The 25,539-nt window shown below is 39.9% G+C and overlaps 1 long non-coding RNA gene across 1 annotated transcript in view; it reads right to left on the reverse strand.

Moving 5' to 3' along the window:
* The window catches only part of LOC126061915 (uncharacterized), a 153,993-nt gene extending 129,085 nt beyond the window's left edge, over window positions 1-24,908 (reverse strand). The window contains exon 1 of the long non-coding RNA XR_007513936.1: window positions 24,858-24,908. This is a non-coding gene — a long non-coding RNA (uncharacterized LOC126061915). The remainder of the gene's footprint in view (window positions 1-24,857) is intronic.
* Between the last annotated feature and the right edge of the window lie 631 nt (window positions 24,909-25,539).

Raw genomic sequence — 25,539 nt, forward strand, 5'->3', positions numbered from 1 at the left:
TCCCTCCATCTAAGTCAATTGGCATAATAAAATCTATTAAGAAAACATCCTGCATCCCACTTTGGAGAGTGGTTTCGGGGATCTTAAACGCTAGCAAGCGGTCATCTAAGATGCATCAGTGGGTCTCAACCCACCGGAAGCAAAGGAGAATGAAGAACACCAAAGACACAAGGTAATTACGAGCCCAAGAGACAGAAAGGACCAGATAACCAGAGACTACATCAGCCTGAGACCAGAAGAACTAGATGGCACCTGGCTACAACTGATGACTGCCCTGACAGGGAACACAACAGAGGACCCCTGAGAGAGCAGGTGAGCTGTGGGATGCAGAGCCCAAATTCTGGTAAAAAGACCAGACTTAATGGTCTGACTGAGACTAGAAGGACCCCACAGGTCATGGTCCCCAGACCTTCTGCTAGCCCAAGGCAGGAACCATTCCCAAATCCAACTCTTCAGGCAGGAATTGGACTGGACTATGGGATAGAAAATGATACTGGTGAGGAGTGAGCTTCTTGGATCAAGTAGACACATGAGACTATGTTGGCATCTCCTGTCTGGAGGGGAGATGAGAAGGCAGAGGAGGTCAGAAGCTGGCTGAAAGGACATGAAAATAGAGAGTGGAAGGGAGGAGTGTGCTGTCTAATTAAGGGGAGAGCAACTAGGAGTACATAGCAAGGTGTATATAAATTTTTGTATGAGAAACTGACTCGATTTGTAAACTTTCACTTAAAGTACAATAAAAATTAAAAATAAAAAAAGCCATGTCCCTCAAAAAAGATAAGTGCAACAAGGGGTCCATGGGCTTAGAGACCTTAAAAACCATCTGAGAGGTTTATATAGAGGGGTCACAGTACACTGTTCAGCCTCCCCTTCACCACCGCCTCCATCTAGCTGGCTCTCCTGACTGCTCTCTCTTCTCCCACCCCTCCCCCTGGGATCCCAAAATGCCTCAAGTGGGGCAATCTGCCCCTTTCTCATAAGTATTGAGTCTGCCCACCATTCATGGACTGCAGGGTTTCATCTGCCCAAGCAGATTTCTCCAACCAAGATTTGTCACCACACCAGGGCTTTCTCTAAATGGGAGGTCTCAGGTACTTGCTGAGAAAACAAATTATTTCATATACATTACATTCTAATTGAAGGGGTTAAGAGAGATAGAAGATCCCCAAATTCAGCTCTCTGAACCCATAAGAACATGAACTATGTTCAATATTTCTAAAAGCTAGATAAATCCTGCTCATGGATCTGCAAGGAAGGTATACTACACAATGTCAGATTTTGGGCTAGAACTGTATCACCTCTACGTGGTGTCTATGATTTCTCAGGCTGATCAACAGCCCTGACAGGTATTTATGTTTCTGGTTAATTAAAAGAGCTCAGATAAATCCCTTATTACTTAACGTGTGTTCTTTCACTCATTCAATAAGCATTAATTGATCACTTACTCTATGCCAAGCTCAGGTATTCAATGGTGAACAAAAAAAGTCTCTGCCTTCAAGATGGTAACAGACAGTAAATAAACAAATAAATTTGCATAACAGTGTTAGGTAGTACTTGTTGTTGTCAGGTGATTTTGAGATGGTTCCGGCTCATGTACAAAAGAACAAAATACTGTCAGGTCCTGAGTCATCCTCACAATCATTGCTATGCTTGAGCCTATTGTTGCACTGAAGGAAAAAAAAAGCAATTGTGGGAAAGTAGGTGCCATTTTGGATAGACTGTTCAAGGAAGGCCTCTCCAGGGATATAAGTTAGGTTAGAGCAGAGAACTGAAAGAATTGAGAGAGTTAGCCTTGTGATTTTGGGGGGAAAGTACTTTAGGCATTAGGAATAACAAGAGCAAAGACCCTGAGACAAGAGCAGCATCCCTGTTTCTTTATTCCCCTATAATTTCAGGTACAACTTCCAGCATCACAGCAACACGCAAGCCCCCACAGTGTGACAAACTGACAGACTGACAAACTGACAGTGGGGGCTTGAGTGTTGCTATGCCACTGGCATTCAGATACCAACAGGGTCACCCATGGTGGACAGGTTTTGGCTGAGCTTCCAAACTAAGATAGACTAGGAAGAAGGACCTGGCAGTCGACTTCTGTAAAGAATTAGCCAGTGAAAACCTTATGAATGGCAGTGGAACATTGTCTGATATAGTGCTGGAAGATGAGCTCCTAGGTTGGAAGTCACTCAAAAGACGACTATGGAAGAGCTGCCTCCTCAAAGTAAAGTTGACCTTAATGATGTGGATGGGGCCAAGCTTTTGGGACCTTTATTTGCTGACGTAGCATGACTCAAAATGAGAAAAAACAGCTGCAAACAGTCATTAATAATCAGAACATGGAATGTACAAAGTACGAATCTAGGAAAATCAGAAATTGTCAAAAATGAAATGCATAAACATCGATATCCTAGGCATTAGCAAGCTGAAATGGGCTGGTCTTGACCATTTCAAATTGGAAAATCATTTGGCCTACTATGCCAGGAATGACATCTTGAAGAGGAATAGTGTTGCATTCATTGTCAAAAAGAACATTTCAAGATCTATCCTGAAGTACAACACTGTCAGTGATAGGATAATATCCACACAGCTACAAGGAAGACCTGTTAATACAACTATTGCTCAAATTTACGCATCAACCACTAAGGCCAAAGAAAAAGATATTAAAGATTTTTACCAGCTTCTGCAGCCTGAAATTGATTGAATACACAATCAGGATGCACGGATAATTACTGGTGACTGGAATGCAAAAGCTGGAAACGAAGTCGAATCGGTAATTGGAAAACATGGACTTGGTGATAGAAATGATGCCAAAGATCAAGTGATAGATTTTGCAAGACCAATGACTTCTAATTTGCAGATGCCTTTTTTCACTGACAAAAATGGCAACTATATACATGGACCTTGCCAGATGGAATACACAGGAATCAAATTGACTAGATATATGGAAAGAACTGATAGAAAAGCTCAACATCATCAGTCAGAAAGGCCAGGGGCTGCCTGTGGAACAGGCCATCAATTGCTCATATGCAAGTTCAAGATGAAACTGAAGAAAATTAGAATGAATCCACGAGGAGCCAAAGTGCGATCTTGAGTATATCCTGAATTTAGAGACCATCTCAAGAATAGATTTGACGTGTTGAACGCTAATGACCAAAGACCAGATGAGTTGTAGAATGACATCAAGGACATCATTCATGAACAAAACAAGAGGTTTTTAAAAAGACAGGAAAAAAGAAGAGACCAAAATGGATCTCAGAAGAGACTCTGAAACTTGCTTTTGAACATCGAGCCGCTAAAGCAAAAGGAAGAGATGATGAAATAAAAGAACTGAACAGAAGATTTCAAAGGACGGCTCAAGAAGACAAAGTAAAGTATTATGATGACATGTGCAAAGAGCAGGAGATAAAAAACCAAAAGGGAAGACAATGCTCAGCATTTCTCAAGCTTAAAGAACTGAAGAAAAAATTCAAGCCTTGAGTTGCAACAGTGAAGGATTCCATGGGGAAAATATTAAACAACACAGGAAGCATCAAAAGAAGATGGAAGGACTGCACAGTCATTATACCTAAAAGAACTGGTCGACATTCAACCATTTCAAGAGGTAGCATATGATCAGGAACCTATGGTACTGAAGGAAGAAGTCCAAGCTGCACTGGAGGCGTTGGGGAAAAACAAGGCCCCAGGAATTGACAGAATAACAATTGAGATGTTTCAACAAAGGGATGCAGCGATGGAAGTGCTCATTCGTGTATGCCAAGATATTTGGAAAACAGCTACATGGCCAACAGGCTGGAAGAGATCCATATTTATGCCTATTCCCAAGAAAGGTGATCCAACTGAATGCAGATATTACTGAACAATATCATTAATATCTCATGCAAGCAAAATTTTGCTGAAGATCATTCAAAAGTTCTGCAGCAGTCTATCGACGGGGAACTGCCAAAAGTTCAGGCCAGATTCAGAAGAGGTCGTGGAACCAGGGATATCATTGCTGATGTCAGATGGATCCTGGCTGAAAGCAGAGAATACCAGAAGGATGTTTACCTGTTTTTTATTGACTATGCAAAGGCATTGGACTGTGTGGATCATAACAAACTACGGATAACATTGCCAAAAGCCAGAATTCCAGAACTCTTAATTGTGCTCATGAGGAACCTGTACGTAGATCAAGGGGCAGTCGTTTGGACAGAACAAGGGGTATTCGGACAGGAAAGGTGTGTGTCAGGGAGGTATCCTTTCACCATACCTATTCAATCTGTATGCTGAATAAATAATTCCAGAAGCTGGACTATATGAAGAAGAATGGGGCATCAGGATTGGAGGAAGACTCATTAACAACCTGTGTTTTGCTGAAGATACAACCTCGCTTGCTGAAAGTGAAGAGAACTTGAAGCAATTACTGATGAAGATCAAAGACCACAGCCTTCAGTATGTATTACACCCCAACATAAACAACACAAAAATCCTCACAACTGGACCAGTAAGCAACATCATGATAAATGGAGAAAAGATTGAAATTGTCAGGGACTTCATTTCACTTGGATCTACAATCAACACCCATGGAAGCAGCAGTCAAGAAATTAAAAGACGCATTGCATTGGGCAAAGAACCTCTTTAATGTGTTGAAAAGCAAAGATGTCACCTTGAACACTAGGGTGCACCTGACCCAAGCCATGGTGTTTTCAATCGCATCACATGCACGTGAAAGCTGGACAATGAATAAGGAGGACCGAAGAAGAATAGACACCTTTGAATTGTGGTGTTGGCAAAGAATATTGAATATACCATGGACTGCCAAAAGAATGAACAAATCTGTCTTAGAAGAAGTACAACCAGAAAGCTCCTTGGAAGAAAGGATGGCAAGGCTCGTCTTACATACTTTGGACATGTTGTCAGGAAGAATCAGTCCCTGGAGAAGGACATCATGCTTGGTAAAGTACAGGGTCGGGGAAAAGAAGAAGACCCTCAGTGAGATGGATTGACACAGTGGCTGCAACAATGGGCTCAAGCATAACAACGATTGTGAGTATGGCACAGGACCAGGCAGTGTTTCATTCCGTGGTCCATAGTGTCAATATGAGTCAGAACTGACTCAACAGCACCTAACAACAACATAATTTCAGTTTGCACCTAGGTTTGGAAGGCTTTCCAAGGTTCTGGCTCAGTCTCAAAGTGTCCTTTCACCTTCATAGCTCTTACAAACTGGAATGTCCTTTCCATATTTCTCAGCTCAAATCCCAAAATGAAAGCATGTATTGACCGGCTCCTCTTTTCAAGCCAGCCACGGTTCTGGCTGTGCTTGAGGCAGATACCCACCTCTGGCCCAGTTAGCAAGAGCCCTGGAAGGTATAACTGATACTAAATATGGCGGCTAAGAAGCAGAAACTTTAGCACATGTGACTGTGGCCGGCCTTTCAGAGCTCTGGCAGGAGGCCCTTACAGAAAAAAAACATTTGGAAAATGAGTAAGCTAGCGTTAGGGTGACCAACTCATCCTAGTTTGCCTGGAATTTTTCCAGTTTTAAAACTGAAAATTCCGTGTCCTGGGAATACTTCAGTCTCAGGCAAACCAGAATGGTTGGTCCCCCTAGCCAGCATGGCCCTTCTTAGGATAGGAGTCTTAGAATTTGGGGATATATACATGGGCAAGATCTCTGTACCCCTATTGAAATCCAGTCTGAAGATTTCTAGTTAGTTTTGCAAGTATTTCTGCAATGTTTTTAATCCAAAATACATTCCAACCAAGGACATGAGCCCTGGTGAGATTTTGTATCAGGTGTTCATTGGATTATGACCGTAGAAATATTTCTTTTGAGGCTGCACGATGCAACTCAGCCAATTCTGTAGGCAGGAGGTTAGAATGCCAGTTCAGTGTCTGATTTGCATACAATATACCTTAGGTCTTAATTTAGACATGGGCACCAAAACCTTTCCCACAGAAAGGGAAGAGTGCGGAAGAAGACTGCTCAGAAAGAGCAAAGTTTCAAGCTCATTCTTTTAATCTCCACGGAGGGGCAATTAGCCAGGCGGGCCCCTTCCTGTCACTTTCATCGCCCTCAGTCAGAGACGAGCTTTCTCTGGGCACAATCAAGTGCTTTCAAAGCTTAAAAGTCACAACTTCTCAGTGAATGTTGCTGGTCCATTTCCACTTCATTCAGAACGTGAAGGAAAGAAATTGCTCTTTGCCAAATGGATAAGAAGGGGGACGGAGGACGAAAAACTAAAGAGAATCTGTATTACAAGAGTGTACAAGTAACTGTGTGGAGATGCTAAAATACCCAGGACCATGCACAGTCTTTTCAGATTTCATAAACCCATGGAGTGTAGAGTTGGAAAAGGTCTTAGAGTCACAGCCAGTTCTGTGCATTGACGTTAAGAGGAAACTGGGCAAGTGGTCTTTCCAGAGTCACCTAGTGGGGTGGTGGTAGTGAGAACCAGAACCTTGACCCTCGGTCCAACACACTTTTTGTCACACCAGGCTGTTTCCATATTTCCTTTCTTCATTTATTTCATTTATCCTCTTCCACATTGTTTTTCTAAAAATATTTTCCAGCATATAGAATCTTCTCTTCTGTGCTACCCAAATATTCACTAATTTTCAAAGGCCCATCTCTATTCCACATGCTTCAAAAAGTTATCCCAGCTACTGTAGAGATGATTTCTGCTGTGTTCTCTGAAACCACCGCATTTGTAATCTGAGTCCTGCATTTGTTTATGTTGTATCTTGCAAATGAGAAGATACCATTTAAATTGTCTAAAGCAAAAAAGAAAAAAGGACAATTTATTAGCTATAAAACTGAGAACTCCAGGGGTAGATCTCAAGTGAGGCATGACTGAATCTTGGGGCTCAAATGATAGCAACGAGACTCATCATGATTTTTTTCCTTCTCTCTCTTCTTCTGGGTAGGCTCCTTTCTCGGGCAGAGTCTCCACTTTGAGATGGCTGCCAACAGAACCACACTGAATCTTGTTCTGTTAGGTTCACCAGCCAGAAGGAGATTCTCTCTTACCCAGTGGTTCCACAATATTTCCAGGCAAGCGTCTCATTGGCTCTGATTGCCTCACATGCCTGTTGTAGGCCTGCTGTGTTCACTTCCTCCTGGACCCTGAAGATAATTATTAGCTCAGGTCCATAGACTTGTTAGAATTTGATGGTTGCATTTCTGCCGTTATTACATTATTGTGGACAATGTACCATGATGGTGTTCATGGCAAGCTAAGAAATTGTCCAGACTTGTCAAAATCAGTTTTTGCCATCATTATGCCATAGGAATGTGATGATCCAACTGGTCAGGACTGGGTTACATGACTAGCTGACCAGCTCTATATGCCGCTGGCAGAAATGACTATACTATTGGGTTCTTTTAATAGGTTACTTTTTTCTGGATAATGCTGAGCAGCTCCTGAGAGCATGGAGTGTGGAGAGGCAATTCTACCAAGAAAACCAAGGTCTTTTTTCACAAGAAGAGGAAAGAGATAGATGTTGGGCAGGGAAGAAAAATGGAGACTCATGACAAGCAGTGCTCTCCCATTGTTTCATACGTATACACCTTACTTTTTCCAAATTAATTTTAAGCTCATTAAGGGTGAAAACAGAGGTCAGTATCTAATCATTCTTACTAATTAGTCACAAGCAAGCATTTATTGGGCACCCACAGAGAACAAGATGCTATAATACTTAGAGAGGTCTTAAAGATCAGACATTGTTCCAGGTCTGTTTAGTGCAACAAACATATCCTGAGTGTTTACCATGTGCCAAGCATGGTGCTAATGCTGTGGGTACAAAATTGAATAAGATAGGATCCCTACCCTTAAAGAGCCTCATTCTAAACCAGTTGTCATAGACTCTGATTCATGGCAACCCTGTAACTGTGCTCTATAGGGCTTCCAATGGCTGATTTTTCAAAAGCAGATCACCAGGCCTTTCTTCCAAGGCACCTCTGGGTGGATTTGAACTACTAACCTTTCAGTTAGCAGCTGAGAGCTTAATCATTTGCACCACTCAGGGACTCCAGCCTCATTCTAATGGAAGTAAAAACAGTAACACCCGCATTCATTGAATGTCTACTATGTGCCTATATTACACATATATTAATCTTAAATTTTAGCACAACCCCTGCAATGCATGAAATATTATTTCAGTATCATTTTATTGAGACCCAGAGAATAACACTTAAAATCTGAAAATCCAACTTGGAGGCCAAATATAACTATTAGAATGTCCAATGTCACATCACTAATAAGTAGTGGGATGGAGAATTCTTGTTGTGAAGTGGTTCAGACCTGGTTCTGATAATCTAGATCTGTAGATATTAATTAAAATAATTTTACAAATTCATTGCAGAAGTACTTTAGAAGCAGGTCTTGCTGAAAAATCATGAAAAGCCCCTTGGCCTCATTGAGATCTCTCCACTGTCCACACACACACCCCTTTAATTTTACTTATGAAAAAATTGCATCCTCAACGCTTTCTATATGAATTACAAAGCTATTCAATCCTTTCAGAGGAGCCCAGTGCCAGATAAATACAATGTATTATAATTACCATTTTTGTCATAATTCTTTGTTTGTCTTTAATGGGGCATACTCTGTGGCTGCTGAACACTACTGGTTGATTAGGCTTTTAGTATTTAATAAGCTTCAATAGGAAATGAGCAGAATTAGTACAGTATCTTGAATAATGAGCTATTAATGTATTTTTAATGACCAAGATGTTCCAACAAGAAACTTGTTGATTTTTGTCGCTCTTACATCAACTGGATCCTGCTTTATTATGTGAAGTGGGATGATGTTTTAGTACATTCAGAACACTCTTTTAGAAGCCGATTTGATTTAGGGACATTGTCACAGAAAGAGGAATGAGTTTAAACATCAGAATTGAGTATAAACTATGAACAGAGACATTTTTATAGCATTCTCCTCTTAAAAAAATATTTCCCATAGAGGATCTCACTTTGTCTTCTTTGATCCTTGCTTGGTAGTAGCCATTAACCCATTTTACAGATGGGCAAATTTAAAAGGTTAGATAGGAAGCTTAGGGGGCAGTGAGTTTATGTTAATGGGGGAGGAATAATTCAAAAAAGGAGGGTGATAATGGTTGCATAACTCCTTGTTAGCATGTACGGATGTTATCAGTGTTACTGAATTGTATATGTAAAAATTGTTGAATTGGTGTATGTTCTGCTGTGTGTATTTTCAACAATAAAAAATAAATGTAAAAAATATTTTTAAAAAACAAAACAAAAGCTTGAAAAATACTAATAATAAAGTGTGTCCTATTTTTTTTTCTCTCAACTAGAAGGATCATTTCTTCTGGGTATGATTTTCAGTACAAGCATGGAGTTGACTTACTTTTTTTTTAGAGGAAGAGATTATATAACCTCCCTGGGTTTCAGTTTCTTCATCTTTTAAATGGAGAATATAAAGTCCATGCATCATAATGATGTTGTAACAACTAAATGTGATAACTCAGGCAAAGCACTAGGTCTTCCCCACCTTTATTTCCAAGGCCAAGTCAGTTAGTATCCTCCATTGGGGCAAGTTTGCATTTGAGTAACCTTTAATACCTTCTTTGGGTTGTGAGCTCCCTGAGGTCAGGGACTATATTTTACACATATTTCTTTTTAATTCTTGAATTTAGAACAGTGATGGACACAGAATGGATTCTTAATAAACAGCTGTCAAAAGATTGCTTCCAAGGTGGCTTCCTGTACTTATGTGCTATGACTACTTCCAATATACTTCTCAAGGAGATACAGAAGGTAAATTTGTACCTCAAATCACCTGCTTCTCTTATAGAATCATAGCTTGAGAAGCTCAGGTTTCAAGTTAAGGAGCATGAAATTGGCACATCCAATGATCATTTGCTATGGCATCAAAAGTTTGCAATCCCATTGTAATAATGAATTTAATTACAATGAATATATGGTTAGACATCATCTTTCCAGCAAAATCGAGATGAAAATGCTTCATAATGGTAAATTTGAAAGGTAATATTAAGTAGAATTGCCCCAAGAAGAGGAGGAAAGAAGCCAAGTATCCCGCATATTTTTATACAGTATTTCATTTTAGAGGTTCCCTGGTGTTTGGGTCCTAACCAAAATGTCAGCAGTTTGAATTGACCAACTGCTCTTTAGACACCCTATGGGGCAGTTCTACTCTGTCCTGTAGGGTAGCTATGCGTTGGAATCTACTCAATAGCGTCAGGTTTATTTCACTTTAGATAGTGATTTTTTTTTATATGGAATGAGATATTTGAAGTAAGAAAGAGTAAGGAAAAGAAAGAATATTACCACCTAATAAACCAATAATAATAATAATGACAGTAGTTACCATTTTTTGAGTAATTATTTCATACAGGTACTATGCCAAGCAGTTTATATCCATTGTTCCATTTCATCTTCACAACGCTAAGAAGTAAGTGCTAGTATTGTTTCCATTTTACAGATGAGAACAGTTAAATCCTTTGCCAAAGTCACATAGCTAAGTGAGTAGAGACAGAATTTACACCCAGTGTATTTATATTTAAATTTAGTGTCTTTAATTTTACTTGGATCCACAATCAACACCCATGGAAGCAGCAGTCAAGAAATTAGACAACACATTTTCTTGGGCAAATCTGCTGCAAAAGACCTCTTTGGAGTGTTACAAAGCAAAGATGTCACTTTAAGGGCTAAGGTTCACCTCACCCAAGCCACGGTGTTTTCAATCACCTCATATGCATATGAAAGCTGGGCAATGAATAAGGAAGACCGAAGAAGAATAAATGCCTTTGAATTATGGTGTTGGCAAAGAATACTGAATATACATGAACTGCCAAAAGAACGAACAAACCTGTCTTGGAAGAAGTACAGCCAGAATGCCCCTTAGAAACAAGGATGGCAAGATTTCATCTCACTCACCTTGGACATGTTATCAGAAGGGACCAATCCCTGGAGAAGGACATCATGCTTGGTAAAGCAGAGGATTGGTGAAAAAGAGGAAGACCCTCAACAAGATGGACTGACACAGTGGCTGCAACAATGGGTTCAAGCATGGCAACAATTATGAGGATGGTGAAGGACTGGGCAGTATTTTGTTCTGTTGCTATGGGTCGGAACCAACTCGAGGGTACCTAACAACAGCAACAACCAATTCTCTAGCCCAGTCTTGAGTTCCTCCTTTCTTCTAATGCAAACAGTAAATTATAATAATGTAATTAGAAAAAAAATAATTACCATTATGTGTTTAGGCAATAAGAAAAACCCTATGTTGTACAAACACATTTACTTAGCAGTGAAAAATAACAATTGCCAGGGACTTATCAAGGGCTAATGAGGGGCTGGAAACTTCATACAGTGAGTGATATTATAGGTATTGTTTCTCATCTACAACTCTGAGCAGAAGGCATAATTGTCCCATTTTACAGATGAGGAAGCTGAAGCTCACACAGGTAAAATAACCAACCCCAGTTCCCCAGAGGTGGCAAATGGCAGAGCACAGATCTTGAGTACAGGTTATGTTTTTATCCTTCAATCTCTGCTGAAGCAGTTTTCTATCAGGAAAATACTTTGTTATGTAGAAAAAGTTGTTGGGAACATGCTATGGAAATGACATTACAACTCAGCCTGATTTTCAAGTGCTGAGACTTAGGAGGTTTTGTCAGTTTTAAGAAACTATTCTGAAGCATCTTTCAAATGTTTGAAATTTGAGTCAAGAATGCCAAGATATTTTTGTTCCCTTGAGAATGTTCTTCTCTGTCTATTAAAATCTCTACATAGAGGGGCGGGACCAAAATGGCTAACTAGGCAGAAGCTTCCGCTGATCCCTCTTGAAACAAAGACTAGAAAAAACAAGTGAATCAATTACATACATGACAATCTACAAACCCTGACTATCAAACACAGAACTAAGGAATTGACCTTAGTGACAGGAAAGCAAGAAACCACGCGCTGAAGCAGCAACCAGTTCCGGAGCCCAGCCTGCCACGCCCTAACCCTGAGCCATTGCTGTGCTTTGGTGCCAGAGCGGTGAGGCTGATCGTGGCTTCCTGACACAAGGCAAGCATGGGACACAGCCCTAACCCCTGGAGCAAACTCGGCAGGGACCCAGCTACACACCGATGTGGCTGACAGGGGAAGGAGAGACCTCGTGGAAGCAGCGATTGGTTCCGGAGCCTGGCACGCAGCATCCCAGCCCTGATTCCTTGGTGCTGGGCTTTGGGCCAAGTGCGGAGGGGCTGATAGTGGCTTCCCGAGACAAGGCAAGCACGGGACACAGCCCTAACCCTTGGGGCAATCACCATGGGGACCCAGCCAGCACACACAGGCTGCAAACCAACCTGAGTGACGGATCAGAGAGACTGTGCAGAAGCAGCCGCTCAGCCCTGATCCCTTGGTGCTGGGCTTTAGAGCAAGTGTGGTGGGGCTGATGGTGGCTTCCTGAGACGAGACAAGCAAGGGACGCAGCCCTAACCCCCTGGGGCAATCTCAGTGGGGAACCAGCCAGCACATGGGCTACATATCCCTCTGGAATCTCAGATAAAACAGCCCTCACCAAACAAGATAAGTGATTTTGTCTATTTTACCACACTACTCTCTCCTCCTATCTATCTGATCCCTCCTCTCCTTGCCCCAGTTGGCTTCATTAACATTTCAATTCCCTGGGCAAGAGAGAGACGTGCTCTGCTTTTTTTTTTTTTTTTTTTTCCTCTAACCCATTCTCCTGGCCTGGGAAAAGCAGCAATTAACAACCAGGAGAAAAATCCTTTCCTAACTTCCCCAAACTTGAATAACAGTACAGAAGCAGCTCCATCCAGGCATAAGAGATCCACAGTCTTTGGCTTTCACCCCTACATGGAACCAGGTGGTTATTATAGTGCAAAGGCAATTCTGTTAGAGATCTGACTGTAATTGTTTCAGCTGAGCAGTGGGGAGGCAGATTTTGGAGGCCTGATACTGCTCTACCTATTCAACTGAGTCCTCACTGACCCACAGCAAGGAACTGAGGGATGAGGCTCCATCCACACCACCCAGCCACCTGCTAAAGGAGTCTGAGGATAGCGATGCCTACCAATCTTTAGAGGTACAAGCACTGGGTGCCTAAGGTACAGCTGCAGAGCCCACCCACCAGAGCGCTGTAGAGAACAGAGATGCTCCTTCCACACTGGCACTTGGGGGAAGGCTGTCAGCACCCTCCTCTCCTCGGAATGTGACCCCCTACCGCTACTAGAAAGCAGTGCATATGACCATCACCAGCACTCCTCTAAGATACTAGGTGAGAGCCTACACCACATATTAGGTGATCTACTATCAGGACACCTGAGCTGATTCTATTCAAGAATAGTGAATGGACTTATAGGCTCATACACCTGGTAACAGCTCAAACCAGCTGGTAACAGGACACAAGTGATTCAAAGGCTCCAACAATCAAGTTAGCAGACTCCAGTAGCCCATCTAGGTGTATTGAAACAAAACAAAACAAGAAGATAAGACTCAGTGAGCAAATATAAAGTAAATCATTACAATAACTTATAGCTGGCTCAGAGACAGCAGTCAATATCAAATCACATAAAGAAGCAGACCATGATTGCTTCTACAAACTCCCAAATCAGAGAATCAAAACTTTTCCCAGATGAAGATATATTCCTGGAATTGCCAGATGTAGAATATAAAAAACTAATATACAGAATACTTCAAGACATCAGGGATGACCTCAGAAATGAAATAAGGCAATGTACAGAAAAAGCCAAGGAATACACAGATAAAGCAGTTGAAGAAATCAAAAAGATTATTCAAGAACATAATGAAAAACTTAATAAGCTTCAAGAATCCACAGAGAGACAGCATTCAGAAATTCAAAAGATTAACAATAAAATTACAGAATTAGACAACTCAACAGGAAGTCAGAGGAGCAGAATCGAGCAATTGGAATGCAGAGTGGGGGAGCTGGAGGATAAGGCAATTGACACCAATATAGTTGAAGAAAAATCAGATAAAAGAATTAAAAAAAATGAAGAAACCCTAAGAATCATGTGGGACTCTATCAAGAAGAATAACTTGCGTGTGATTGGAATTCCAGGACAGGGAGGGATAGCAGAAAATACAGAGAGAATAGTTGAAGGTCTGTTGGCAGAAAACTTCCCTGGCATCGTGAAAGATGAAAGGATATCTATCCAAGATGCTTATCGACCCCCATACAAGATAGATCCCAAAAGAAAATCACCAAGACATATTATCATCAAACTTGCCAAGACCAAAGATAAAGAGAAAATTTTTTAAAAGCAGCCAGGGATAAATAAAAAGTCACCTACAAAGGAGAATAAATAAGAATAAGTTCGGACTACTCGACAGAAACCATGCAGACAAGAAGGCAATGAGATGACATATATAGAGCACTGAAGGAGAAAAATTGCCAGCCAAGAATCATATATCCAGGAAAACTCTCTCTCAAATATGAAGGTGAAATTAAGTCCTTTACAGATAAACACAAGCTTAGAGAATCTGCAAAAACCAAACCAAAGCTACAAGAATTACTAAAGGAAATTCTTTGGTCAGAAAATCAGTAGTACCAGATACCAGCACAACACAAGGACACAGAACAGAACATCTGATTTCAACTCAGATAGGGAAATCACAAAAACAAAATAAGATTAATTAAAAAAAAAAAAAAAAACGCTTCAAACAGGGAATCATTGATGTCATTATGTAAAAGATTACAATAATCAATAAAGAGGGATTAAATACAAGAGACATAGATCTTCCATATGGAGAGGAAATCAAGGCGATATAAGTTAGGTTTTTACTTAGAAAAATAGGGGCAAATATTAAGGTAACCACAAAGATGTCTAACAATTCCATACTTCAAAATAAAAACCAAGATAAACATAATGACACAGCAAAAATAAACTCAACTACAATGAAAATGAGGGACACGCAATTTACAAAGAAAAACTCAGCACAAAAAAGTAAGTGGAAAAATGAAATTGGCAACAACACACAAAAAAGATATCAAAATGACAGCACTAAACTCATACCTATGTATAATTATGCTGAATGTAAATGGACTAAATGCACCAATAAAGAGACAGAGAGTTGCAGATTGGATTAAAAAAAATAATCCATCTATATGCTGCCTACAAGAAACACACCTTAGAATTAGAGACACAAACAAACTAAAACTCAAAGGATAGAAGAAAATATATCAAGCAAACAGCAATCAAAAAACAGCAGGAGTGGCAATACTAATTTCTGACAAAATAGACGTTAAAGTTAAATCCACCACAAAGGATAAAGAAGAACACTACATAATGATTAAAGGGACAAGTTGTGATGAGGATGTAACCATGTTAAATATTTATGCACCCAATGACAGGGCTGCAAGACACTTAAAACAAAATCTATCAGCAATGAAAAGTGAGACAGACACCTCCACAATTATACTAGAAGACTGCAACACACCACTTTTGGTGAAGGGCAGGACATCCAGGAAGAAGCTCAATAAAGACATGGAAGATCTAATTGCCACAATCAACCAACTTGACCTCATAGACTTACACAGAACACTGCACCCAACAGCTACAAACTATACTTTCTTTTCTAGTGCACATGGAACATTCTCTAGAATAGACCACATATTAGGTCATAAAGCAAGCCTTTGCAGAATCCAAAACATTGAAATATTACAAATCATCTTCTCAGGCCATAAGGCCATAAAAGTAGAAATCAATAACAGAAAAACCAGGGAAAAGAAATCAAACACTTGGAAACTGAACAATACCCTGCTCAAAAAAAGACTGGGTTATAGAAGACATTAAGGAGGGAACAAAGAAATTCATAGAATCCAATGAGAATGAAAACACTTCCTGTCAGAACCTTTCGGACACAGCAAAAGCAGTGCTCAGAGGTCAATTTATATCAACAAATGCATACATACAAAAAGAAGAAAGGGCCAAAATCAAAGAACTGTCCCTACAACTTGAACAAATAGAAAGAGAGCAACAAAAGAAACCATCAGGCACCAGAAGAAAACGAATAAAAAAAATTAGAGCAGAATTAAATGAATTAGAGAACAGAAAAACAATTGAGAGTTAACAAGACCAAAAGCTGGTTCTTTGAAAAAATTAACAAAATTGATAAACCATTGGCCAGACTGACCCAAAGACCCAAGACCCAAAGAAATACAGGAAAGGAAACAAATAACCCAAACAAGAAATGAGATGGGCCATATCACAACAGACCCAAATGAAATTAAAAGAATCATATCGGATTACTACGAAAAATTGTACTCTAACAAATTTGAAAACCTAGAAGAAAAGGATGAATTCCTAGAAACACACTACCCAACTAAACTAACACAAACAGAAGTAGAACAACTAAATAGACCCATAAAGAAAAAAAAGATTGAAAAGGTAATCAAAAAAAGCCCTGGCCCTGATGGTTTCACTGCAGAGTTCTAACAAACTTTCAGTAAAGTGTTAACACCACTACTACTGAAGGTATTTCAAAGCATAGAAAAGGATGGAATACTCCCTAATTCATTCTATGAAGCCAGCATATCCCTGATACCAAAACCAGCTAAAGACACCACAAAAAAAAGAAAATTACAGACCTATATCCCTCATGAACATAGATGCAAAAATCCTCAACAAAATTCAAGCCAATAGAACTCAACAAGATATCAAAAAAATAATTCACCATGACAAAGTGGGATTTATACCAGGTATGCAGGGATGGCTGAACATTAGAAAAACAATTAACGTAATCCACCGTATAAATAAAACAAAAGACAAGAATCACATGAGCTTATCAATTGATGCAGGAAAGGCATTTGACAAAGTTCAACACCGATGCATGATAAAAACTCTCAGCAAAATAGGAATACAAGGAAAATTCCTCAACATGATGAAGGGCATTTATACAAAGCCAACAGACAACATCATCCTTAATGGAGAGATTCTGAAAACATGCCCCTTGAGACCGGGAACCAGACAAGGATGCCCTTATCACCACTCCTATTCAACATTGTGCTGGAGGTCCTAGCCAGAGCAATTAGGTTAGATAAAGAAATAAAGGGCATCCAGATTGGTAAGGAAGAAGTAAAAGTATCTCTATTTGCAGATGACATGATCTTATACACAGAAAACTCTGAAAAATCCTCAAAAAAACTACTGAAACTAATAGAAGAGTTCAGCAGAGTATCAGGTTACAAGATAAATATACAAAAATCACTTGGATTCCTCTACACCAACAAAAAGAACATCGAAGAGACAATCACCAAATCAATACCATTCACAGTAGCCCCCAAGAAGATAAAATACTTAGGAATAAATCTAACCAGAAACGAAAAAAACGTATTCAAAGAAAACTACCAGGCACTACTGCAAGAAACCAAAAGGGACCTACATAAGTGGAAAAACATACCTTGCTCATGGATAGGAAGACTTAACATTGTAAAAACGTCTGTTTTACCAAAAGCCATCTATATATACAATGCAATTCCGATCCAAATTCCAATGGCATTTTTAATGAGATTGAGAAACAAATCACCAACTTCATATGGAAGGGAAAGAGGCCTCAGATAAGTAAAGCATTACTGAAAAAGAAGAACAAAGTGGGAGGCCTCACTCTACCTGATTTTAGAACCTATCATACCACCACAGTAGTCAAAACAGCCTGGTACTGGTACAACAACAGACACATAGACCAATGGAACAGAATTGAGAATGCAAATATAAATCCATCCACACACTAGCAGCTCATATTTGACAGAGGCCCGGTGTCAGTTAATTGGGGAAAAGATAGTCTTTTTAACAAATGGTGCTGGCATAACTGGATATCCATCTGCAAAAAAAAATGAAACAAGACCCATACCTCACAGCATGCACAAAAACTAACTCAAAATGGACCAAAGACCTAAACATAAAGTCTAAAATGATAAAGATCATGGGAGAAAAAATAGGGACAACATTAAGAACCCTAATACATGGTATAAACAGAATACAAAACATTACTAAAAATGCAGAAGAGAAGCCAGGTAACTGGGAGCTCCTAAAAATCAAACACCTATGCTCATCCAAAGATTTCACCAAAAGAGTAAAAAGACTACCTACCGACTGGGAAAAAGCTTTCAGCTACGACATTTCTGACCAGCGCCTGATCTCTAAAATCTACATGATTCTGCTAAAACTCAGCCACAAAAATACAAATAACTCAACTAAAAAATGGGCAAAGGATATAAAACAGGCACTTCACGAAAGAAGACATTCAAGCGGCTAACAGATACATGAGGAAATGTTCACAATCATTAGCCATCAGAGAAATGCAAATCAAAACTACATGAGATTCCATCTCACTCCAACAAGGCTGGCATTAACCCAAAAAACACAAAATAATCCATGTTGGAGAGGTTGTGGAGAGACTAGAACACTTATACACTGCTGGTGGGGATGTAAAATAGTACATCCACTTTGGAAATCGATTTGGTGCTTCCTTAAAAAGCTAGAAATAGAACTATCATATGATCCAGCAATCCCACTCCTTGGAATATATCCTAGAGAAATAAGAGCCTTTACACTAACAGATATATGCACACCCATGTTCATTGTAGCACTGTTTACAATAGGAAAAAGCTGGAAGCAACCAAGGTGCCCATCAATGGATGAATGGATAAATAAACTGTGGTATATTCACACAATGGAATGCTATGCATCGATAAAGAATGATGTTGAATCTGTGAAACATTTCATAACATGGAGAAATCTGGAAGATATTATGCTGAGTGAAATCAGTCAGTTACAATTACAGACAAATATTGTATAAGACCATTGTTATAAGAACTGGAGAAACAGTTTAACCAGAGAAGAAAATACTCTTTGATGGTTACAAGATGGGGGAGGGGGGGAGGGAGAGAGAAGGGTCTTTACTAATTAGATAGTAGATAAGTTTCATTTTAGGTGAAGGGAAAGACAATAAACAATATAGGAGAGGTCAATACAAATGGACTAAACCAAAAACAAAGAAGTTTCCTTAATAAACTGAACACTTCAAAGGCCAGCATAGCAGGGGCGGGGGTTTGAGGACCATGGTTTCAGAGGACATCTAAGTCAATTGGCATAATAACATCTATTAAGAAAACATTCTGCTTCCCATTTTGGAGAGTGGCATCTGGGGTCTTAAAAGCTAGCAAGAGACTGTCTGAGATGCATCAATTGATCTCAACCCACCTGGAACAAGGAAGAATGAAGAACACCAAAGACACAAAATAATTATGAGCCTAAGAGACAAAAAGGACCACATAAACCAGAAACTACATCAGCCTGAGACCAGAAGAGCTAGGTGGTACCCGGCCACAACTGATGACTGCCCTGACAGGGAACTCAACAGAGAAACCGTGAGAGAGCAGGAGAGCAGTGGGATGCAGACCCCCAATTCTAGTAAAAAGACCAGACTTAATGGTCAGATTGGGACTGGAGGGACCCTGGAGGCCAAGGACCTCAGGCCTTCTGTTGCCCCAGGGCAGGAACCATTCCCAAAGCCAACTCTTCAGACAGGGATTGGACTGGAATGGGGATGGAAAATGAGACTGGTGAAGAACAAGCTTCTTGGATCAAGCGGTCACATGAGACTATGTTGACGTCTTCTGTCTGGAGGGGAGATGAGAAGGCAGAGGGGGCCAGAAGCTACCTGAATTGACACAAGGAGAGAGAGTGGAGGGAAGTACTGTGCTATCTCATCAGAGGGAGAGCAATTAGGAGTGTATAGCAAGGTGTATGTTAACTTTTGTATGAGAGGCTGACCTGATTGGTAAACTTTCACTTAAAGCACAATAAAAATTAATTAAAAAAAAATTTCTACATAATTTCAAGGGAAATTTAATCCAAATGTTTTAGATTCACTTCCCTAAACTTATCACCATGTCGTGTAGATCTCATTTGATGTCCGTGACTTTTGGAGCTGCTCTGAGTTAATTGTCTTTGAATTAGGAAGTCACAGTTTCTGTAAGGGCAGAGGACTTGGTCCTCAGAGGGAAGGGATGTGTTTCAAGACCCAAACTATAAGGTGCACGTGGTTTTCCAGCCTGGCTGGTGTCTGCTTCTCCACCCCTCTCCTGGAAGCTCCAGTCCAGCCACACCTCTCTTAGTGGCAGAATCAGGCTCCGTTTCTAGATTCATCTTCTTTTCCTCTACAACTCTATTTAAAATTTGGCATAGTGTTTGAATCTAATTTTTCTATGAATTATTTTGTAACAGCATTGTAATTTATTGCACAAACAACGGAAATGCTTTTAAAAGACATAAAAATAAAACTGTTAAAAAATAAAACATTTTCTTTTTTTCCAAGTTTCTTTTCAGTTCTTCTTTACATGTATCCACATATGTATATTATTGTTGTTGTGGTTGTTAGCCATCAAGTCAGCGCCAACTCATGGCGACCTTATGTATAACAGAATGAAATATTGCCTGGCCCTGGGCCATCCTCAGGATTGTTGGTATGTTCAAGTCCATTGTTGTGTCTATTGTGTCAATCCATCTCATGAGGGTTTCCCTCATTTTTGTTGGCCCTCTACTTTACCAAACATGATTATGGATTGAATTGTGTTCCACAAAAATGTGTGTCAACTTGGCTAGGTCATGATCCCCAGTACTGTGTGGTTGTCCTCTGTTTCATGATCTGATGTAGTTGCTTCTGTGATGTTAATGAGGCAGGATTATAGGCAGTTATGTTAATAAGGCAGGACTCAATCTACAGGATTAGGTTGTATCTTGAGTCAATCTCTTTTGAGATATAAAATAGAAAAGAGAGCAGAAAGGAGAGGGACTTCATTACCATCAAGCAAAAAGAGCCAGGAGCAGAGCTCATCCTTTGGACCTGGGGTGCCTGTGCTAAGAAGCTCCTATACCAGGGGAAGACTGATGACAAGGACCTTCCCACAGAGCCACAGAGAAAGCCTTCCCCTGTAGCTGGTGCCCTGAAATTAGGACTTGTAGCCTCTTGAACTGTGAGAGGGTAAATTTCTGTTTGTTGGTATTTCTGTTATAGCAGCACTATGTAACTAAGATAACGTCCTTTCCTGGCAATGATCTTACCTGATGACATGTTCAAAATAAGTAAGATGAAGCCTCACCACCCTCAGTTCTAAGGAATATTCTGCTTATATTTCTTCTAAAATTGATTTGTTTGTGTTTTTGGCAGTCTGCTGTATATTTATTATTCTTGGCCAACATGACAGTTCAAGCACATTAATTTTTCATAAATTTTTACACAGCTGTAATCAAAGTAAAGGTATGTTTTTCTACCATGCAAATTTCACTCAACAGTGCATCAGAAATAGGTTCCCTGGTTGCTACACGGCTTTTATTGTTTTTAGTATCTGCATAATATGCCATTAAGTTGATATCCCATAACATAATTTTGAAATTTTTAGATTCTTTCAAACGGTTTGCAGTATATGCATAAAAAGTTAAAATGTTAGGAGTTCCATTTCTGATATGACAATGTAAGCTCCTAACACACTGACCCTTCCACAGATAACAATGATAAACTCTGGAAAACGTATTCAAAAGCAACTATCAGAAGGCTCCAGACACTGAATATAGGCAGACAGAATTTAGAAGAAAATCAAAACTTAGAAAAAGGGACCAGTACAGAATGAGTTTCAAGTTTTTATAGTTTTAGACTTAGACGAGACCACAATAGTGATACAACACGAAGCAGCTAAAACTCCAGAGATATTCTGCCATCTTTCTGAGAACCAGAGGACAAAGAACAGGCAAGCACGGTTGCTGGGCAATGAGAGGGATATCCCAGAAAGGAGAAAATCATAGAACAGGTGCCCCTAATTGTATGTATACACTCTGCTCAAGTCTCTGGCTGACCCCTGCATGCATGTGCAAAGCAGACTCAAAGCATGTTTCAGTTAAGGGTGAAAATGACCAAGATTTGGGCTGCCACACACCACAGGCAAGAGTTCTTAGATTGAGTCTAACCAAGTTGATTGCTGGCTAAAACAAAAATATCAAGCCTCTTCCAGGGAATGTAACAGAATCCAAAGTCTTTATAACATAGCATTTACAATCTCCAGAATACAATTCGAATTTACTCAACAAATAAAGAAAACCCACCAAAAAAACCCAATGCTGTCAAGTTGATTCTGACTCACAGTGACCCCATACGGTTTCCAAGGCTGTAAATCTCTATGCAAGCAGACTTCCACATCTTTCTCTCCCTGAGCCACTAGTGGTTTCAAATCACCAACCTATATGTTAGCAGTTGATTGCTTTAACCACTGCTCCACCAGGGCTTCTCACAATGATCATAGAGCTGTATAATTTCAACATCAAGGCAAGGCAATCTTACATGCATAAAATATCTTTCATGTACTGGGCTTTATACACACATTAATCTTCTTTCATCCTCCCAACAATCTTAGGAAACACATACTAATATCATATTACACATGGGAGTACTGATGCTTAGAAGGCTGAAGTAACTTGGCAAGAGTTACAAAATCTTTAGAAGATGTGGTAGATTATGTTAATGTCTGTAAATAGTCACTCACAAATAAAGAATCAGGAAAATGAGAATCATTCTTTAGGGAAAAGACAATCAATGGAGTCAAACTCCAAGATGACCCAGATCTTGGAGATCTTGGACTTATCAAACAAAAACTTTAAAGCAACTAGTATGGCTGTGTTAAATAAGGTAAAGAAAATACACTTGTAATAAGTGGAAAGATAGAAAATATAAGTAGATAAATGGAAAAATTTTTTAAACTCAATGTAAATTCTAAAACTGAAAAATATAATTATCTGAAGTTTAAAAAAATTATTAGATGGATTTAATAGCCAAATGAAGATGAAAGAAAAGAGTCAATAAGCCTAAAGACAGCACCATAGAAATTATGTAATCTGCAGAAGAGAGAAAAAAAAATTGAAAATACGAGCATGACCACAGAGAATTGTGGGATAATATCAAAAGGTCTAAAATATATGTAACTGGAGTCTCAGAAGAAAAAGATCAAAAGAATGAGGTGGAAAAAATATGTGAAGAAATAATGACTGAAAACTTTCTAAATTTGGTTGAAAGACATAAATTTATAGATACAAATACTCAGCAAAACACACACAGAAGTAATACGTAAGCACACACACACGCCCATAAGTGCATTATAGTTAAATTACTGGAAAACAAATATAAAGAGGAAAATGTTGAAAGAAGACATAGAAAAACAACACATTGCATACAGGGAACTGATGACTCAAATGACCATGAACTTCTCATCAGAAATCATGGTGGTCAGAAGACAACACGACTGCAAGCAAAAAATTACCTACTCATAATGCTTTATTGAGGGATATAATGTGCAGCTACAAATCAAGGATTCTATTAGAAGAAAGGGAGAAAGGATTCCCAGGGCACAACTGGAAGTCTCAGGCACAATATATTTTCATGATATCTTTACTAGTAGGAGAAAAGAGCTCTTTAAACCAGAAATCCAATAGGTTGTTTGTCAAGTAATCATAGATCTTAAAACCAAAGGGACCTAAGGGGATCACCAGGTATGGCTCCCGTTTTCTATTTAAAAGGTGGCAACCCCACTCTACAGCGAGTCTCAAAGCTGTTGGGGAGGCCATGCTTGCTTATTCATCCTTGTCTCCTCAGTGCCTAGAACAGTGCCCAGAACAGTGTCCGACATATAATAGAGGCTTAATACGTACTTGTTGAAGAAATATATACATGTTTCTTAATTTTAGTTCCTCTTTGTTAGGTAGTGTCTGGGTCTGTTCCATTAAAGGCATGAGTTAGAAATAATTTGGGGCTCCATTTGACAACGAATGTTAGGAATCTTCTAAAGCAACTTTAAAAACAGCTTTATGGAAGGGGGTGGGGTAGAACAGAAGCTTTGCCAATCTGCTCCCAGTCAGAATAGACTCCATGCAAAATCCTGAGCAAGCTTGGCCCTCCCTCCTTCATAAGTTTCTGTGGTGTAATTTTAGGCCTTTTCATCCAAAAATATTTCCCCCATTGGCCTGTGCACATGCCTGAAATTCCACCACTGACCATTCCTTTGGGCTAATTGAAAACCCCTGTTAGAATGTTAATGAGCTAAATGAGAGGTCACTATGACACATTGGATAACTGTTAGTTAGCAAGACCTTTCTAGAAGACAAGTTGGTCAGATTGCAGCAAGCAGGGGCTGGAAAACAAAAATAATGAACAGTCAATTTTTTTTTTTTTTTAATTGTGGGGAGGAGCCCAGATCCTAGGAAGCTGCCCAAAAGAGCAGTCCAGAGTGAGAGAGGAGAGATGACCAGAGCAGCCCAGCCCAGAGGCAACCTGAGGACACTGGTCACAAGGGGTAGGGTGGGGGGCAAAGAGAGACACAGGAGCACCTGTCACAATGGCCCCAACTTCACAGACGGCACCAGATGCTAGAGAAGTATTTGTTGAAGACGATGCAGTAGGAGCGATATTTATTTACTTTATTTATCTAATTAACACGTCATGCTCGCTTTATGCCAGGCACCATTGTAAGTGCTTAACAAACGTTAACTCAAATCTAACAAGAACACTGGCCTTGTCAAAAGTCAGAGTCTGAAAGCCAGCTCCACCAGTTGCTGGCTGCAAGACCTTGGGCAAGTGACTTACTCCTTGTGAGGCTCATTGGTACCTCTATAAAAGGGGTACAATAGGGAAACTATTGTGAGGACTCATTGCGAGGAACTAACAGGCTAATCTCCATGAAGGCACTTTGGAGACTGTAGAAGGTTTTGCAGATCATTGCGAATATTATAAATAAGTCTAGGACTGGATCAGCCTCTAATGCAAATAATAACAGCAAAAGTCATCATCATACACATGGTCGTTACCATCTAGTACGTACCTTGTGGGCTCTGCAGTCAGATGACTTCATTCAAGTCTTGGTTCCACAAACTCTCAGCTGCGTGACTTTAGGCAAGCTGCTTTATCTTTAATTGATTCCATGTTCTCCTCTATAAAACCAGAGCAAATAACAGTATCTCCTTCAAAGAATTGCTGTGAAAACTAAAAAAAAAGACTATGAAAATAAAACACTTAGGACAATGACCTGCAGTACCTGCATCATCGGTGGCGCACACCTCTGCTCGTTTCAGCCTTGTAACATTACAAAGTAGATATTATTGTCCTAACTATTGTCTTCGTTTTGCAGAGAAGAAAGCAGAGGGACAGAAAGTTAGGTAACATGCCCACTGCCACACACCCAGGAAGCGACAGAGCTAGAGTTCCTAGACTGGTCTGTCTAACCTGCCGTTTTTGTGGCTGCCTGATCAAATGTTCCTACTGTCCCTGATGGCACGTCAGAAGTGCCTAAGGGAATTCTTGAGCAAGAGAAGGAAGAATTACAAAGCTAGGAAAGAAAGAGAGGTGACAAGTACCTTACTTCTCCTTAAGTGCTAAGTTGTTGCAAAAGGAAAACACAAGCCTTCAAAGGCAATTGCTGGGAATTGGAGAGGCTCCCAGGAGCCATCTGGTCCCACCTCCTGCCCGATGCAGGTGTGGCAGAGCCTGGTGAGTTAGGAACCAAA

The sequence above is a fragment of the Elephas maximus genome, chromosome 2 (assembly GCF_024166365.1).
Source record: "Elephas maximus indicus isolate mEleMax1 chromosome 2, mEleMax1 primary haplotype, whole genome shotgun sequence".
In the NCBI taxonomy this organism is placed as follows: Eukaryota; Metazoa; Chordata; class Mammalia; order Proboscidea; family Elephantidae; genus Elephas; species Elephas maximus.